Source organism: Bidens hawaiensis, unplaced genomic scaffold (assembly GCF_021521415.1).
Source record: "Bidens hawaiensis isolate Kalapana, Puna unplaced genomic scaffold, B.hawaiensis_p1.1 tig00015185_1, whole genome shotgun sequence".
NCBI lineage: Eukaryota > Viridiplantae > Streptophyta > Magnoliopsida > Asterales > Asteraceae > Bidens > Bidens hawaiensis.
In genome coordinates this window covers 100030-118420 of record NW_027492343.1, presented here as the reverse complement: position 1 = coordinate 118420, position 18391 = coordinate 100030, and the positions used below count along the sequence as shown (strand labels likewise).

The 18391-nt window shown below is 36.4% G+C and overlaps 1 long non-coding RNA gene across 1 annotated transcript; it reads right to left on the bottom strand.

Annotated features, from left to right (window-relative positions):
• Positions 1-13826: 13826 nt before the first annotated feature.
• LOC143548458 (uncharacterized) lies at positions 13827-15126 on the bottom strand. The gene is made up of 3 exons (XR_013137958.1): positions 15006-15126; positions 14124-14299; positions 13827-14041 (listed from the first exon to the last, which is right to left on the bottom strand). It is a non-coding gene; the product is annotated as an uncharacterized LOC143548458 (long non-coding RNA).
• Between the last annotated feature and the right edge of the window lie 3265 nt (positions 15127-18391).

Below are 18391 nucleotides of genomic sequence, written 5' to 3'. Positions count from 1 at the left end.
ACAGCTGGCGACTATTATTACTTGTTAGCCTTACTAACGTTGTACTAAATAGTTCCTTGAGTGACGATGTTTGTGTTTCCTTATAGAATACGAGTGGGTGGAGCTAGGAAAGTTGCTGGACAAGGAGGTCGTATTGGACGTCGTGGCAGGACACATATTGTTCGAGAACCGTCTGGAGTACCAGTTGTTAACTTTGTTGAAGGACCAAGTGAGACTCTGCGAAGACCAAGCCAGAATGAAGGGTATCAACTTGACCCTGCTGTTTAAGCTGTCATTTCTCAAGCTGTAGCAGCTACAGTGAAGAATCTACAACATGAAAAGTCTGTTGGAAGTCATGCAAAAACTGCTAATGGGTCAGTAGAGAATGGTAAGAAATATGAGGAGAGAGAGAAGGGTGACTCCAGTGAAGTCCGATCTATGAAGGTTGACGATAGAAAGAGAGGCCAAGGTGGGTGCAATTACAAGTCCTTCAAGGGTTGTGACCCTCCAAAGCTGACTGGTTTAGGAGACGCAATCGCTACTCTTCAATGGATAACCGCAATGGACAAAGTTTTCTGAATTAGTGAGTTTCGTCCCGATCAAGAAGTAGGTTATGCCACTCAATCATTTGGTGATAAAGCTATGTATTGGTGGGATTCGGTTGAGCAGAGAAAGAGTTAGGAGGAGATTAAGGCGATGAGATGGGATGATCTGGAAGAGTTGGTAATGAAGAGGTTCTGTGCTGATGTAGAGGTGGAGAGAGCTGAAATGAAGTTTCTAAACTTGAAAGCGGGAAAAATGACACACCATGAGTATGCTACTGAATTCAACCGAATGTCAAGGTTGGTGCCCGAGATTATTAACACTGAGGCCAAGAGGATCAAGTGCTATGTGAGAGGACTGCCACAGAATGTTCGCACGCTAGTCAGGGCGAATAAACCGGCTACTTTTGACTCTGATGTCGAACTCGCAAAGATGGTTTATGATGACCTGGCAGTAGACGATGTGGTGGTGAAGAAAAGAAAGATAAGAAATGGGTCGCTCCTGTCAAACGACTCGGTACTCAGTTGTGGAACCATAAGAATAAGCAGCCGAGAGTTTGGGAGAAGAGGTCGTGTAAGACCTGCGGAAAAATGCATGGTGGTGAGTGCAAGTGGAGTAAAGGATCTGATGTTTGTTATAAGTGTGGTAAGGCTCATGATGGAGAATGCAGGCTTGGGTCGAATGCCTGTTATAAGTGTGGAAAGGTGGGGCATTATGCTCCAAATTGTATTGCAAAGCCCGCATGCTACAAGTGCGGTAAGACGGGTCATTTTGCTAATGAATGCACCGATGGTGGGACTGGAGGGAGTGAAAAGAATGATACTGATCAAACTAGGCCAAAGACCAGGGCCTACATATTAACCCAGGAGCAAGCCAAGCAGGTCCCAGATGTTGTGACAGGTACATTTCTAGTAAACGGTAATTCTTCTTCAGTATTGTTTGATTCGGGTGCTAGTAAGAGTTTTGTAGCTACACCATTTAGTAAATTAGCTAAAATAAAATGTTGTCGGGTGCCTGAAACACTTATAGTAGAAACCGCTAGTGACACCTCGGTAAAAATAATGAAAATGGTTAAGGAATGTAAGATAGACTTAGAGGGACGTGAGTTCCCTGTTACTTTGTATTTGATGACCTTAGGAGGGTTCGATGTAGTCTTGGGAATGGATTGGTTATCTGAGTTTGAAGCTCAGATAGTATGTAAGAGTAGGATAATAAGGTTAAAGTACATGGATGGTAGTGGGGTGACGGTTTATGGTGATAAAGAAAGTTTAGGGCTTAATGTCATTTCGATGATAAAAGCCGAATGTTTGTTACGAAAAGGGTGCGGTGCCTACCTGGCGTATGTTGTCAATGCTACGGCCGAGACGAAAGAAATGAAAGATCTTCCTATCGTGTGCGACAACCCAGAATTATTCCCTGAGGATCTTCCAGGTTTGCCACCTAAGCGAGAGATAGAAATTCAGATATATTTAGTACCAGGAGCCCTGCCCGTTGTGAAAGCGCCTTACTGTCTAGCACCGTCTGAGATGAAGGAATTGATGTCCTAGCTGTAAGAACTCCTCGACAAAGGTTTTATAAGACCAAGTGTGTCCCCGTGGGGTGCACCGGTGTTATTTGTTAAGAAGAAGGATGGAAGTATGAGAATGTTCATTGACTATCGTGAGTTGAACAAGCTTACGATGAAAAATAGATATCTGTTGCACCAGATTGATGATTTGTTTGACCAACTGCAAGGTTCAAGTTGGTTCTCCCGAATAGATATCAGATTAGGCTATAATCAGCTAAAAGTGAAGGAGGCAGGCATCCCTAAAACAGCGTTTTGGACGCGGTATGGACACTACGAGTTCCTCGTGAAGTCATTCGGTCTAACGAATGCTCCTGCAGCATTTATGGATATGATGAATAGGGTGTGCCGGCCGATGTTGGATAAGTCAGTTATCGTTTTCATTGATGATTTATTGATTTATTCAAAGAGCGAATCGGATCATACTGAGTATCTGAGAGAGGTATTAGAGACTGAAGAAAGAAAAGTTATATGCTTAGTTTTCGAAATGCGCATTTTGGTTAAGAGAAGTGTTGTTTCTCGGTCACATGATCAATCCTGAAAGGATTACCGTGGGCCCAGTTAAGATTGAGGGGATAACGAATTGGAAGACTACATAGAACCCGACTGATATACGAAGCTTCATAGGGTTGGCTGGCTATTATAGGAGATTCATCGAAGGCTTCTCCAAGATAGCTGCACCGTTGACCAGTATGACTCGAAAGTCGGTAGTATTCAGTTGGGGTAAGTTCCAAGAAGAAGCTTTTGAGGAATTAAAGAGAAGACCCGCGTAAGCTCCAATCCTTTCTCTACCCGATTGTGACGAGGATTTGGTTGTTTGTACTGATGCTTCGCATCGTGGGTTAGGTTGCGTGTTGATGCAACGAGGAAAAGTGATAGCTTATGCGTCAAGGCAGTTGAAAGTTCACGAAAGTACTTATCCGACACATGACTTAGAGCTAGCAGCAGTAGTGCATGCTCACAAGATATGGAGACATTATCTGTATGGTACTAACTGTACCATTTACACGGATCATAAAAGTTTAACATACTTCTTCGAGCAGAAAGAATTGAACATGAGGTAGAGAAGATGGTTAGTGTTGATAAAAGATTACGACTATGATATTAAGTATTACCCTGGTAAAGCTAATGTGGTCGCCGATGCGCTAAGCCGTAAGAATGAAGAAGTAATTGCAATAGTGAATTCGTATCAACTGATTATGAACTCAAGTCTTTTCGAAGAAATCATCAAGGTGCAGACAGAAGTGCTGGAAGATGAATGGCTAGTGAAGAAAGAAAGGATCTTCGGTCATCAAGACAAGTTGATGGAAAACACTCATGGTGTTAAGACTAGGTTTGACCGTATGTGGATTCCACGCCATGGAAATCTTAGAGATCGAATCTTAGATGAAGCTCATAAGTCAAGATATTCAATTCATCCAGGATCCACTACGATGTATCAAGACTTGAAGAGAGACTATTGGTGGCCGGGTATGAAGAATGGTGTTGTAGATTATGTCAGCAAGTGCTTGACTTGTTTGCAAGTCAAAGCTGAACACCAGAAGCCTTATGGAAAGATGCAACCTTTGGAGATACCTGAATAGAAATGGGAACACATAACCATGGATTTCATAACTAAACTACATCGTACAGCTAAGCATCATGATACCATTTGGGTGATAGTGGACCGTTTGACCAAAAGCGCTCACTTTCTGCCTATATGAGAGGCTATCTCGTCAGAAACGTTAGCAATTTCGTTCATCGAAGAGGTTGTAACTAAGCATGGAGTCAGTTATCGATCGTGTCTGATAGAGATACTCTTTTTACTTCGAGATTCTGGAAGAAGTTTCATGAAGCTATGGGAACGATATTGAACATCAGTACAGCGTATCATCCTCAAATAGATGGACAATCTGAAAGGACGATCCAAACCCTTGAGGATATGCTACATGCTTGTGTTTTAGACTTTGGAGGAAGTTGGGATGATCATCTACATCTGGCAGAGTTCTCTTATAACAACATCTACCATTCAAGTATTGGTATGCCACCATTTGAAATGTTGTATGGAAGACGTTGTAGGACTCCTGTATGTTGGGGATAGATTGGTCAGAAGGAGATGGAAAGTTTGGAAGTTGTTCAAGAGACCTCGTCAAAGTTTGATCAGATCAAGGCAAGAATGAAAGCTGCTCAAGAACGTCAGAATTCGTATGCTGATAAGCGGCGATGACCGATTGAGTTTAACGTTGGTGACAATGTGATGCTCAAGGTCTCGCCTTGGAAAGGAATTATCCGTTTTAGGAAGAGGGGAAAGTTGAGTCTGAGGTACATTGGACCATTTAAGATTGTAGGTCGTGTGGGTGATGTGGCTTATAAGCCAGATTTACCCGAAGAGTTAGAAGGAACTCATTCAACCTTCCATGTTTCTAACCTAAGGAAGTGTTTAGCTGATGACACGTCTCATGTGCCATTGGTAGACATCGAGGTTGATGAACGGTTGAACTACATCGAGCAACCTATAGAGATAGTTGACCGCATGGAAAAGCAACTCTATCACAAGGATATACCCTTAGTGAAAGTGGTATGGAAGCATCGCAAAGGATCCGACGCTACTTGGGAAGTTGAGGAAAAGATGCGCAAGTTCTACCCAGATTTTTTTTAGTAATGGTTAAGTTTTGGGGACGAAACCTCTTTAAGGAGGGAAGACTTGTAACATCCTAAAATTTAGAATAATAAATAAAGGAAATTATGTTCATTAAATGTGTGTTAACATTTAATTAAGATTAAATATAATAAAAAGTATGGACTTGGGTGGGAAAGATGGAATAAGGGATGGGATGGGCCTTAGGCCCATGGACTTAAGAGAGTATAAATACTCCCTTAAACGTTCCTAAAACCCTAAATCCCTCATTTCTATCTTCCTTATTCTCTACACACTCAAAACACACACACAAACCCTCCCTTTCACGGCGACAAGCTAGAGAAATATCCAAGAACGAACCGAGCCTAGATTCTTGATAGATCTTGGACGTACAAGCTAGATACAAGATTATTGTTCATTACCGAAGCTAACCGTAGCCTAACAACGCATAAAGATATGTTATTTATCTTTAAATATTATGTTTTTAAGAACGGTTTACCCTAAAACTTAGCCCTAGAGTAGATCGGGTCTAGATAAGTCATAAAGTTGCAAACTTGATGTTTAAAATGGACTTAACGAACTCATGGTTATATACGGCTCATAAAGAAACCCTATATCTAGCCTTTGAACGTGTTAAACCATAAAGGTCCAAGCTTTATGGTTACACTGGTCAAGTTTTGGCCGAACACGGTTAGGGAAACGTTTATGGGTTAATACGGAACCATAATAGGGTGTTAAGGCCAAGAGATGTTACGATAATGGTAATAAACAGACCAAAAGTGCTACAACTGTTCTATTACAATACATAACTCGAAAACAAGGGACATATTCGAATACATTGGGCTGATCGAACGAATATATCATTTCGCATACAATGCTATATTCGATTACAATGCACAGATCATTCGAATACATCGTTAAATTCGATTACAAAGTTACATTCGTATACACTGAGCAAATCGAATATAATTTAAGGATTCGAATATATACATATATTCGAATAGAATGGACAGATCGCATACATACATATATTCGAATAGAATGGGCAGATCGCAAACATACACTACTCGTATACAATGCTTGGATCGAATACAATGTAGAAACTCGAATACATTAAGTACACTAATACATATATATGTTAGAATAAAATGGAGGATTCTAGTGCATGCATACATTCGAATATATATAAATACATTCAAATACTTATGTGAATTCGAATACATTAAGGACCTCAAACACACTGTATGCATATACAAGTTCGCATAAATTGTAGGAACTCGTATACATTATGATACTCGCATACTTTGATGGTCTGAATGCATGTACTCACCCGCACACATCGATAATGATTCAAATACAATATATATATAGGACATCATGCTTGACATACTCGAATACAATGGTGTAATCAAATACACCAGTCAAGTACAGAAAGAAAGAAAGATTCATAATGGATCAAGTATTCGATTACAAAGGAAAGAAAGAAATGAACACACTGTATTCAAATACAAAGTGTTTGAATACATTAGTGTTTGAGGGAAGAATTATTTTCTAAGTTGATTGTATTCTAATATAAGGCCATACCTTATAAGGCCATTAGAATAGACCAGACTTAGCCATTTTGGCTGAAATATGAATAATATGATTAGGACGAGTATTGATACATGTAATTAATGTACAGTCAGCCGAGCTCAACTAAGGAAAGGATTAATGATTAATAGAGAACGTAACAGGATCTAGGTGAGTTCTAGCCCCATTTCCTTGTTATGTTTTCGGGGCTGTGTGCATACTCGATGTGATAGTTAATACACTCACCTTAAACGATAAGTGTATGCCATGTATGATTTATATGATAATTAATAGATGTATTGAATGTGAACGAAAGCTTACCGGTACGTGAACGATCTTCGGATATTGCACATATGGACAAGGAAGGTAAGTATATGAAATATGAATGTGTATGAAAGGTATATGTATGACATGTGAGTATGTATGAATGTTAAAGAATGTATATATATATATATATATATATATATATATATATATATATATATATATATATATATATATAAAGAAATAGTATGATATGGGTATGTAAAGAAAGTATGCATGAGGGTGGAAGAAGGAAAGGGATCGGACCCTAATAGTATATGAGATAGAGAAGTAAGTGATCAGACCCTAATAATATCTGAGATAGAGAAGTAAGGGATCAGACCCTAATAATATCTGAGATATACAAAGAAAGATGGATCAGACCCTAATAATATCTGAGATAGAAAAGGAAAGGGATCATACCCTAATAATATCTGAGATAGAAAGGACAGTAAGCATATAGTATAGAAGTAATAAAGTATGAGTGTATGTATGAAATGAAAGTAATAAGTAAAGTACTTAATGTGTATCTTCGGATGCATAAATGAATGTAAGTGTATGTATTGTTTGATGTATGATTAACTAGAACTCACTCAGCGTAGCTGACTTTTAGTATGCACACAGGTGAGTAGAATGAAGCAGCTAGCTTGAGCGGGGCACATGGCAGTTGACTAAAGAAGTTGGCATCTGAAGACTCAAGTTGTTTCTATGATTTGATGTTTAATTTGAAAGACATGAGTGTTTGATTAAGACAAGTTATGAATTATTCTGTAATGTTTTATGAAAGTTTTATATTCCGCGTAAAGTTTTAGAACTGTGTTTCTGAGTAAATCCAACGTCCAATGTTGGGCACCGGTAACGAGGCCCTACACCTTAGGTCCATGGGCTTAAGGGTTTATAAACCCCTTAAACCACCCTAAAACCCTCATTCTTATCTCTAAGCCTCCATACACTCTCAAAAACACACACAAACACCCTCCTTTATCACGGACCAAGATCCGAAGGAAAAGACCCAAGCTCGTTGGTGTTAGAGCATCGTGACGAGCAAGACATACATCAAGACTAGATAGTGTACGTGAAACCGATTCATTTAAGGTACGTTTTTTAATGAAAACTTGTTCATTTATGCTTGGCTCGTTTATTACCCCTAGATCTGTACAAATGATAAAGACAAGCTAAATGTGAGGATTCTCGTTGAAATTCGTTAACGTTTAACGGGTTAATAAATCAAATGTTTAGCCGTAATATATATCAATCAAACTCACCATTTAAAACGCGATGTTTAGATATTTGGATGATTGGGGTCTGTAGGCGATGTTATTACGAGCAGATTGATGCCAATTGGGTGTTGTTTCATCGTGATTTGTAGATTAATTGCAGATCTGGTGCCTGTTGACTGTTTTTGTTCATATCGATTTTGACTTTGACAACTGGAGTCAAAGATAGGACAATTCCAAATATCCATTCGTTATGATAAACGAATGGCCGACCATTCGTTAAGCAATCATAGAGAATAAGATACATTCGTATGTTTTGGTAACGAACGAGCCTCCCATTCGTCCTATAGAAGTCACAAATAGTCTACTCATTCGTTATTCATTCATTCGCTATGATGAGAAAGCGAATCAAACTATTCGTTATAGATACATTCGTGTGCTCTTGTAACGAATAAGCCTTTCATTCATCTAAAAGAAATCACGAATGGCCTAATTCATTCATTATTCATTCATTCGTCTCAGATCAAACCATTCGTTATAATGAATGGAATCATTCGTTATAAAGAATGTGATAACAAATGATGCTTAACTAGAGACCATTCGTCACAATGAATGAGATAGCGAATAGAATAATCATTTAAGAATTTTAATGAAATTTGTGTTAAGGACTGTTAATGAAAATAAATTTTTCAGCTCGATCCCAGCCAGGGGCTCTGCCCCTTGGACCCTGCTAGGGGTTCCTGCCCCTAGACCCCGCTTCCAGGGGCTCTGCCCCCGGATCCCCGTTCATTGAGGGTTATATTAAACTAGAAGTACGATATGGGTAGTGATAGTTAACTGATGCTTGTAATTGTTTTACAGTTAGGCGCGCCCAGTTAAAGAGATGAGTTACCATTAACTCGGAAAGGAACCGAGTTCAGGTGAGTTTCTAGCCCCATTTCCTTGTTATGTTTTCGGGGCTGTGTGCATACTCGATGTGATTCGTTAATACACTTACCTTAAGTGGTAAGTGTATGATATGTGATTGTTAAATAAATGATGTATGAATGATGTTTGAATGCTATAGAAAAGATTAAGAGTATGTATGAAAGTGTACAAATATATATATAAAGAAAAGTATGTATGGTTGTATGGTACGAGGGTGGCAGACCCTAATAATATTCGTGAAGAAGGGTGACGGACCCTAATAATATCTGTGAAGGTAGGTGATAGACCCTAATAATATCTGTGAAGGAGGGTGGCAAACCCTAATAATATCTATGAAGCAGGGTGGCAGGCCCTAATAATATCTGTGAACGAGGGTGACAGACCCTAATAATATTTGTGAGGTTATAGGGCGAAATGCTCTTTAAAATGTATAAGTATGTATGTACAACAAGATAAAAAAATGAAAATATGAAAGAAAGAAAGATTAAAAGAAAGAAAGAAAGTATATACTTATGTATGTGTGAAAGAAAGATAAGCAGGCTAACTAAGTAATATGTATCTAGGGATACGTATAAGTAAGTATGTGAAGGTATTGAATGTTGCCTGCTTTAACTAGAACTCACTCAGCGTAGCCGACTTTTAGTATGCACGCAGATTAATAGACTGAAGTGGTTAGCTTGAGGGAGACACATGGCATGATCCGAAGAAGCTGACATCTGCAGAAAGATTTTTCATGATGTTAAATAAGATGTTTTATGTTATGTTTTTAATGACAAGTTTGAGTGTATGTAACGAATGATTGAAGTTTTATTTATTCCGCGAAAGTTTTAATTAACTATGATATTTAGAATGTGTTTATGAGTAAATCTAACACCAAAGTAGGACACCGTGATTGGGGCCTTAAATGAGTTTCATTAAATGGAGGAAAAGAAAACAAATGAAAGGAAAACAAGAAGAAATAAAGAGCAAGTTGAAAGGAATTACTTTTTTTTTCAATTTGGAAAGAAATGAGAAGAAAGACATTAAAGATAATATAAGAAACAAATGAAAACAAACATCTTCTTTCTTTTCTTTTCTCTCATTAGGTGAACTCTTGAACAAAGCGTTATAGTCTCTATTAAATATATTAAATTAAAACCTATTTTGCTATTATTAATTGTATTTATGATTATCATTGTAAATATCGTTGACATATATGTTTTTATTTTTAATAATATCAATATTAGTATCACTCTTTAACACACATATATTTATATATGGTTTTATAAATATTATAATGCATCAACAGTGATAATAATAAATATTATTATGATCAAGAATAATAATAAAAAAAGAGAGAAACAAAAAAAGATACATAAAACATTATAGAGAAAAATAAAAAGAAAACGTTTAGAAAGAGACCATAAAAATTAAAAAAAATATTAGAGTCTAGTAATATGTCAAATAAATTTATAAAAGGAAGTCAAAGTTCAGAGAAATGGTATGACAAGGATGATAGATGTGTTTAGCCTCACCAAAATAAATTGATCAACAAAATTTTTTTAAATCGTAATAAATATGGGAATTAGTATCTATCAAGAAACTATACAGCTTAATAAAAGATCTCTAGAATATAACCATTTTGATCAAATGTTCATATTTTTACTATGATTATATATAGTTATCGACAAAATTGAATATTGTTTTAAATGAAAAAAATGCAACAACATAGCATTTTAGTTGACCGAAAAAATATACTGCATATTAAGCACGTAAAATATTCCACTTACAAAAGAAATTTTTTAACTTGAATTCATATTATTTATTATTGAATATAAAAAGAAAATGATAATGGAAAATATTTTTACATATGCAATAAAGTTTGAATCTTTAATTTTTCTAACGACTGTATATTACATTATACGAGATTTAAAACCATGATCCTCAATTTCACATCTTAACCATCTTTAATGTACATTAAAATAAAAGTTAATTTACATACAACAATAATGTGTCCTCACGATAAGTTAATCGTCCTTTTTAAGTTTTTTAATTTATAAATCCTTATTGTGATGAAAATTGAAACAAAAATTAGTGTACCTATTATGACAACGTGTCCTCACTATACGTGTATAATCGTTTTTAAGATTTTTATTTATAAATTAGTATTTTTATGAAAATCAAAATAAAAAATAATTTATCTATGGTGACAATGTGTCCTCACTATAAGTGAATATTCTTTATTCAAGTTTCTTATTTAAAAATCATTGTTTTAAAGAAAATAATAAAACAAATGAATTTACCAATAGCATCAATAGGTCCCCACTATACGTCTTGACAAACTAATTGTCACCAAACCTCTATGGTGAGGACATGTTGTCGCCACAAGTTAACTATTAACGATGACTTTTGTCCTCACTATAGGCCGGTGTCCTCAGTGTAGGGCAAAATTCTTGTAGTGACGAATGGGACACCGGGTCCATGCCTTCACATATGGGTCGGTCCACCGATGGAACTTATTCGTTTTGTTGGGTTAAAACGGAAATAAAACCAAGTTATTTTTGAAAAAAACAATTAAAATCAACATATTTACTGATTGTTTATTGCACCACAATAAGAAAAGTTCAGTTAATAATATTGTCATGTTTTACAACCATTGAAAGGCTTCATTTATATGAACACCTCTACGAAAACATATCTTATTGTACCAAATAAGCGATACATACAAAAGCAGTCTACAAGAAGATGAAAATCATCAGAAACAGTCTTCCATCAGCTTCAAAAATTCTCTGAAACTAATCTTTTCATCTTTATCAACATCATATCTATTGATCATCCGTCTACAATCGCTTTGTGATACTTTTCGACACACAAACTCAGAAAGCGCGTTTTGCAACTCCTTCTCATCTATATAACCATCATTGTTTCTATCAAACACGCTAAACGCTTCCTTCACTTCATCCAAGCTTGGCTCATCCTCATGAAACAAACTTAACATCTCCTCCAAGTCGGTAAGAACTTGTCTCTTATCATCACAGTCCCAACATATCCCTAATCTATCCATAATCATCTTTAGATCTACACCTAGCAACTTTGTGACACCTTTTTTGGCATGGCAAACCTTGGTGGCATGGTGGGGTCGAGTAGCAGCGGTTCGTGTTGTGGCACAAGTGGCGGATTGTGTAGCAAAGATAGACCGCCACATAGGCCGTGCCCAAAGGTAATAACTATCATGTAATAGTATTACCCATTCTATAAAGAGGTATAAGATTGCAAAATACCTTAGCTCCATAAATTAATATCGTATCAAAATGACTTGGTTTTTTTGGATGTTGGCTGGATCTAATTCTTTTTCATGTTATTTGTAGCTAGAGGAATTGTATTATTTAGTCTAAAGATCACACATCATGCATTCAGGAAATTACATTCCACCACACATGATTTTTAGAAAATATTGCAAGAAATTGATGGAAATTGACTTTTTTTGTCCTTTTTTTCACAATTTTCTAAATGGCATAAAGTCGCCAGGAGAACTTCGTGGCATCTTCGTAGGAGAATTTAAGAAATAAGGTGTGATTGTGGCACCATAAACATGCTAAAATTCTTCGAAAATGAAATATAGTTGACCAAGACAAACTGGGTCTTCCTAGTACAACGTTGTAATTGTATGCAACCTTCCTTTTGGTCTTAACAATGATCTTGTTCTTGATGTTCCCAACATGTAGTTTCTCTACATGTTCTTGCAGATGATCAGATGTTCGTGTTCTCTAAAAGGCATACGTACGTAACCATGCACGTCACAAGGTGAAGTAATCCAGTTGTGGAAAGTAGATAAATTTGAATTCTCTTTTCATTTAAATTTATCTTCAACCAAGGGTTTTTTTTATTAATACCTCAAAACTAAATTTTTTTTTTGTTATTAAATCATCTCTTGATGTTAAGTTAAAACGAAATAATACATCGAAGTTTTATATAATTTACTATAAAACGATTACAATAAAGTGGCAGGCAAACGGGCAACAAGCTGCGCCGTAACCCCCTTTTGAACAGCAAAGCCAATCCTGCTAAAAACGAAGCTTTGAGACCTAGAAGCTGAAGAGGTTCCGTGTACGACGCGCTGAACCCTACTCAAAAATTTCACAGCCTCTGGAGCCAGAAAACCAAATGTATCAAAGGCAAATGGTAGAAAGACATGTTGATTATCTAAACAAGCTTTCTCGTGTTTAACAACTTTGCCCGATTCAGCCTTCAACGCAGCCTGACCCACAACAAACCCACGGTCCCTGAGCCCAACAAGAGGAGACACTCCTGTAAGATCCACACAGGCGTGTTTCCCCCCTGCCCACCCGAATACAAGAATATCAGCTGGTCGTAAAGTAGACCTCCCTTCAATAGGATCCGTGAGAAAGTTAACAGGGGCCTCCTTTTTAGCAGAAATCCCTGCCCGTTTAAGAACATCACACAGAACATCCCTAACCAGATCATGTCTGTATTTAAAGCCAGGCAATTCTTTGCAATGCACCGCATGGTCACCAAAAGAATCCAAACAGACCTTGCGACAAATTGGGCAATGTTCATAAAAATGCTTATATCTTTACACTACTAGAAAAATAGGCATTTGCGACTGTATTTTCGGTCGCTAAACAGTCGCAATTTCCCTGTTGCGACCATTTTGCAACCGAAATTGCAGTTGAAAAAACGCTGGTAGCAGTTGCTCTGTTGCGACGAGTTTGCGACCGCTTTTATCTTTGCGACCACTGCGGCCGTCGCAAACCTTGCGATCACTGCTGCAGTAGCTAATATTGCGACCGCTGCTGCAGTTGCTAATCTTGCGACTAACACTTTCGTCGCAAATATTGTGACCACCATTGCAGTGGCAAATCTTGCGACCACTCTGCTGTAGTTGCTGATCTTGCGACCGATGGCTTGATCTGCATCCCATTGCTTGGTCGCATTGCAGTGACGATTTATTTGCAACAAAATTTATTAAAACCATTTTATATATATATATACAAAATTTACAAAATCATACAAATATAGATACAACCACAAATCAAACTAAAAATTTGTCATAATGTTCAATATTAACAAAATTAACAAAACAAATAAAAAAATCAAGTCGGCAACCTCGGGTTTGACCGGGCCAGTGACTACAAAAGCATCATCAGTCTTTCCATCAACCGCCACCATGACACATGTGCGCGCTAGTTTTTCATCATCTGAAAAATAACTCTCGGTCTCAGAATCAACTGGAACATTAGATAGCTTCATGAGTTAATGCACGCAAGCTCCATAACATTCGACGAAGAAAGTCTGACAATCCAACTCCCTACCATGGTCAACCTAACAATAACAGAAAGTCAACATTACAAATTACACACAATCAAGTAATAAAAACCACTAAATAGGCTAGAAACATAATTACCTTATCAACAAAATGAGCAACCAAACACCCTGCCTGTTGATTATCATTTTGTCTAGTGTTTGAAAAGTCAGCATTATCCTGCAGAGACTGAGCAACATCGAAAAGTGGGATCGTGCAGAGACTGGGCATCATCGAAAAGTGGTTACACGGTCGTGGGATCATCAAAGCGATCCTTTCTGCTCAATCATAAATGCCAACATAACAAAATTAAGTTTACAGTGTTTCTTATATTGGTGAGGATATATATCAACTAAATAAAGAAAAATTATTAGCAACCAAGATCTTCGAGTACTCATCAAAGATCTTCCTTTTTGTAGCAGCCTAAAATGAAACTCTAGTAAACTATTAAGTGGAAGAGTGCATATTATTTATGGTTAAAAATAAGATAATAGAAAAACACTGCAATAACACAAAATAAGATGAAGGAAATAGTTTTTTAACTTTAATGATACAATATAACAAACATGGTTTAAAAAGGCGTTCCGAGGCGCGCCTCGAGGCTTATGCCTCGGCAGCCTCGGTGGAAAAACGCCTTAGAGGCTTAGCCTCATAAGGGTATACTGAAACCTAAGCCTCGACCTTTGTGAGGTGGTCCGAGGCGGTGAGGCGAGGCCTTTTTAATTTAGATTATATATAAATTTATAATTTTTTAACGTTAAAAGTGTGATTTTTAAAGATTATATATATATATTTTTATATTTTTTAATTATGTTTAGAGGCTTACGCCTCGGTCCGCCTTATTTAGATTATATATAAGTTTAATAGTTATACTTACAATGGGATTTAATACGTAAAAAAATATAATAAAAAAAAGTTACACTTACAAGTTACAACCAACCCCTAGGTTTAGATGACCAACGAATAAAACAGATAATTTCTCACCTGTTTGCAAGAGTGCATGCACGATCGTAAGAAGTCATTGTCTCATAGTGGAACACAAAGTTGAGTACCCGTCCAAGTCGGATTGGATGAGTTGGTGCCAGTTCCAAATTTTCAATATTCTGCAACCATGAGACCATGATATATTTAAAATGATAATGGAAGATTATAAAATGTTGCATACCTTTTGCTGAAAATTGATGACTAAGCAAGATATCAATTAGCTCCTTCGAATTCTTTTGATTTTTTTATTGAACGCAACAGCAACCTTTAAAATCCAGCTATGAACTATATAGGAGCAATATTTAATCAAAACGAACTCAAAAACTATTAAAAGATTAAGAAATGTTTATAATATATATATATGATTTAGACCACATCAATTAAACATTGGCAATATACATTTATCAGCCTTCACAATAGTTTAAACCATAATATCCAACAAAGCTTAAAAGGTAAAACTCATTATGCTTTTAAACACAGCCTGATACAACATATCACATGTTTTTGTAACTGCAACAAATGATGGAAATACAAGTTTTACCTTGACATGGTTTGAACTGCCAACTTGGTGGATATAAAATACAAAACTGAAGTATCATATGTTTTATTAAAAAAGATAACCATGCATGATAAAGAAAGCAGAATACATCATCTAGTAAACGATGAGGTTACACTGTATGAAAAACATTATAAGTTAACAACTTAAGAAAGAAAAGGTTTCATAAAAATATATCTAAAAGGTGCATAACACAACTTGAACGTATAATAGGCACAACTTAATAACCAATGTTAACAAAACAAAGAAAAGTAATGGTAACAGGTTGATATCTATTAGTTCTACACGCAGATCTTTCAAAAGCTAACGGATCACAAATTCACATCTTATATGCACAAATCCTGTGACTGCTAAAACCTAATTTTCACAAATTATATAGTAGCCTGAGTTAAAACACAAAAAATTCATGCATTCACTCTTCCAAAACCTAATTCATCCAAAATTGAAATAAGTTTATGAACACAAGCACTTACGAGTGATACGATTGAACATAATGTGTACAATTAGTTGCTGCCTTACCAGCTGATCAAAATATCATATGCATTAAGATGGCTTACACCAGCTGATCTTCTATGCTTAGATATTTAGTAACCTAATAGATCACAAACTCACAACTAAAATGACAAATCCTTTAATTGCTTAAACCTAATTTGCACAAAATCTACATTAGAACCCAATTAAACACAGAAATTTATTCATTCACACTTCCAAAACCTAATTAATCCGAAATTGAAACAGATTCTAAACATAAACACCGGCGAGTGAAACGATTGAACAAAATATGTACAATTAGTTGTTGCTTTACCTCTTAGAGTTATCGACGCAGAGATTTTGCTACCAGATCTATCACCGGTGGAGCTTTTGTCACCGTTCCTCGCCTTCACCATCCAATCTAACCTAACCGACTTTTAGTGAGAATGAATGATGAGAAAACGAAGAGGTGGCGGTGATGTTTAATACTATACCCCTGTAATGTTAGAAATAACAAATTAGCAAACTGATAGTTATCTGCTGTAAAGAATGTGGGACAACTGAAAAGTGACAACATTTGATAACAAAATAAAAGGTGACCCATTTTAACTATTGGTGAAAACGAGCCAAGCCGTTCGCATGCTACTTGAGATCGGCTTGTGGAAAAGCTCGATCAAGGCGTGCCTAAACGAGCTTATCATTTTTATATGTTTTAATTATTAACAGTCTATGAAATCTATTTGTCGGTGGTGGTTGGGTTCATTATAGTATCGGCCTTGCTATAGCAACACTGTTACACTAACCCATTTTCCTATTTTAAGTGAGTCGATTGCATAATTACTTTTTATCAAATTTATGATTTTTAGGAAGGCTTTATTCAACTATAAATGTTTTGACTTAAAAAAGTCCAAACTATAATATGAGATGATGTGTGCTTCTGCATGAACTCTCTTGAATAGGTACAACAAACTTATGCTATATTCTATAATTTAAGTGTTTCATGCATTATTCTATAATCGTTTTATTTAGCTTTCTGATCCAGTAATAATTGACAGCCTCACAAATGGTATTAAACTATTAACAAACCTGAATCTGCATGGTTGACCTTGTCTACCACAGCAATTTTGACATTTGATCCTGAGTTTCCTTATAAGTTTTTTCTCTAATTTCTTTAGCCATACCAAACTACCAGAAACGCCCTTGGTTAACATTTAACCAGAAAACACTTCCAACAATCCAATACCATTGACTTAACTGTTGACTTTTACTTGGTAGTTGATTTTGACAATTAGTATATTTTTTGAATAATTTAAAATGACCAAAATACCCTTGACTACCATTTTCCCATTAGAATATTTAGATTTCTTGGTCTGAATAATGTTTGGACCTCCACATAATCAGTTCAATAAGTCTTACATATTAAAGTTAAAAGAAAAAAAGTTTTATTTAGCAGACCACGAAAAAAACTTATAAGATTTTAGAAATTCATTTAAAAGAATAGCTTATAAGATTTTAAAAGTTCATAAAAATTTAAACAGTATGTTCTTCATGTGTGCACCAAACATATCTCTCTGATTCTTCTACTTCATATACTTTACTCGCCTTCATCTTAATCTCACGATCCCAGGATGTATTCATTGATATATTGTAAACTGCTGAATCAAGGGGGCGTATGGAGCTTGATTTTCAATCTTTTGTAAAATCAGTTTTTTCAATGTGCACTAATTAATAATAACATATTGCTACCGCTGGTCGCAAATAATATTTTTTAAATAAAAGGTTAAAAAATTCCAACCGCCTATCGGTTGCAAAAAAACTCCGACTGCCTAGCCACCGGTTGCAAAAACTCCTACCGCCTAGCCATCGGTTGTAAAAACTCCAACCGCCTTAGCCATCGGTTGCAAAAAAAACTCCGACAGCTTAGCCACCGGTTGCAAAAACTCCGACCGCCTTAACCACCGGTGGCAAAAAAAACTCCGACCGCTTAGCCAACGGTTGCAAAAACTCCGACCGCCTTAACCACCGGTTGCAAAAAAACTCTGCTTAGCCACCGGTTGCCAAAACTCCGACCGCTTTAGCCACCGGTTGCAAAAAACTCCGACTACTTAGCCAACGGTTGCAAACACTCCGACCGTTAACAACCGAAAATAATCGGTTGCAAAAATTTCGACCGCTTAGCCACAGTGTCAACTAATTGGCATTTTCGGTAGCAAATTTGCTAAATCGGTCGCTAGATTTGCTACCGGTTTTTTTCGGTAGCAAATTTTGGTAGCAATTGCTCAATTTTCTAGTAGTGTTAATATGAGTATATGACTTTTTTATACGATTATATGAAAATTAAAACAAAAATTACGTCCAT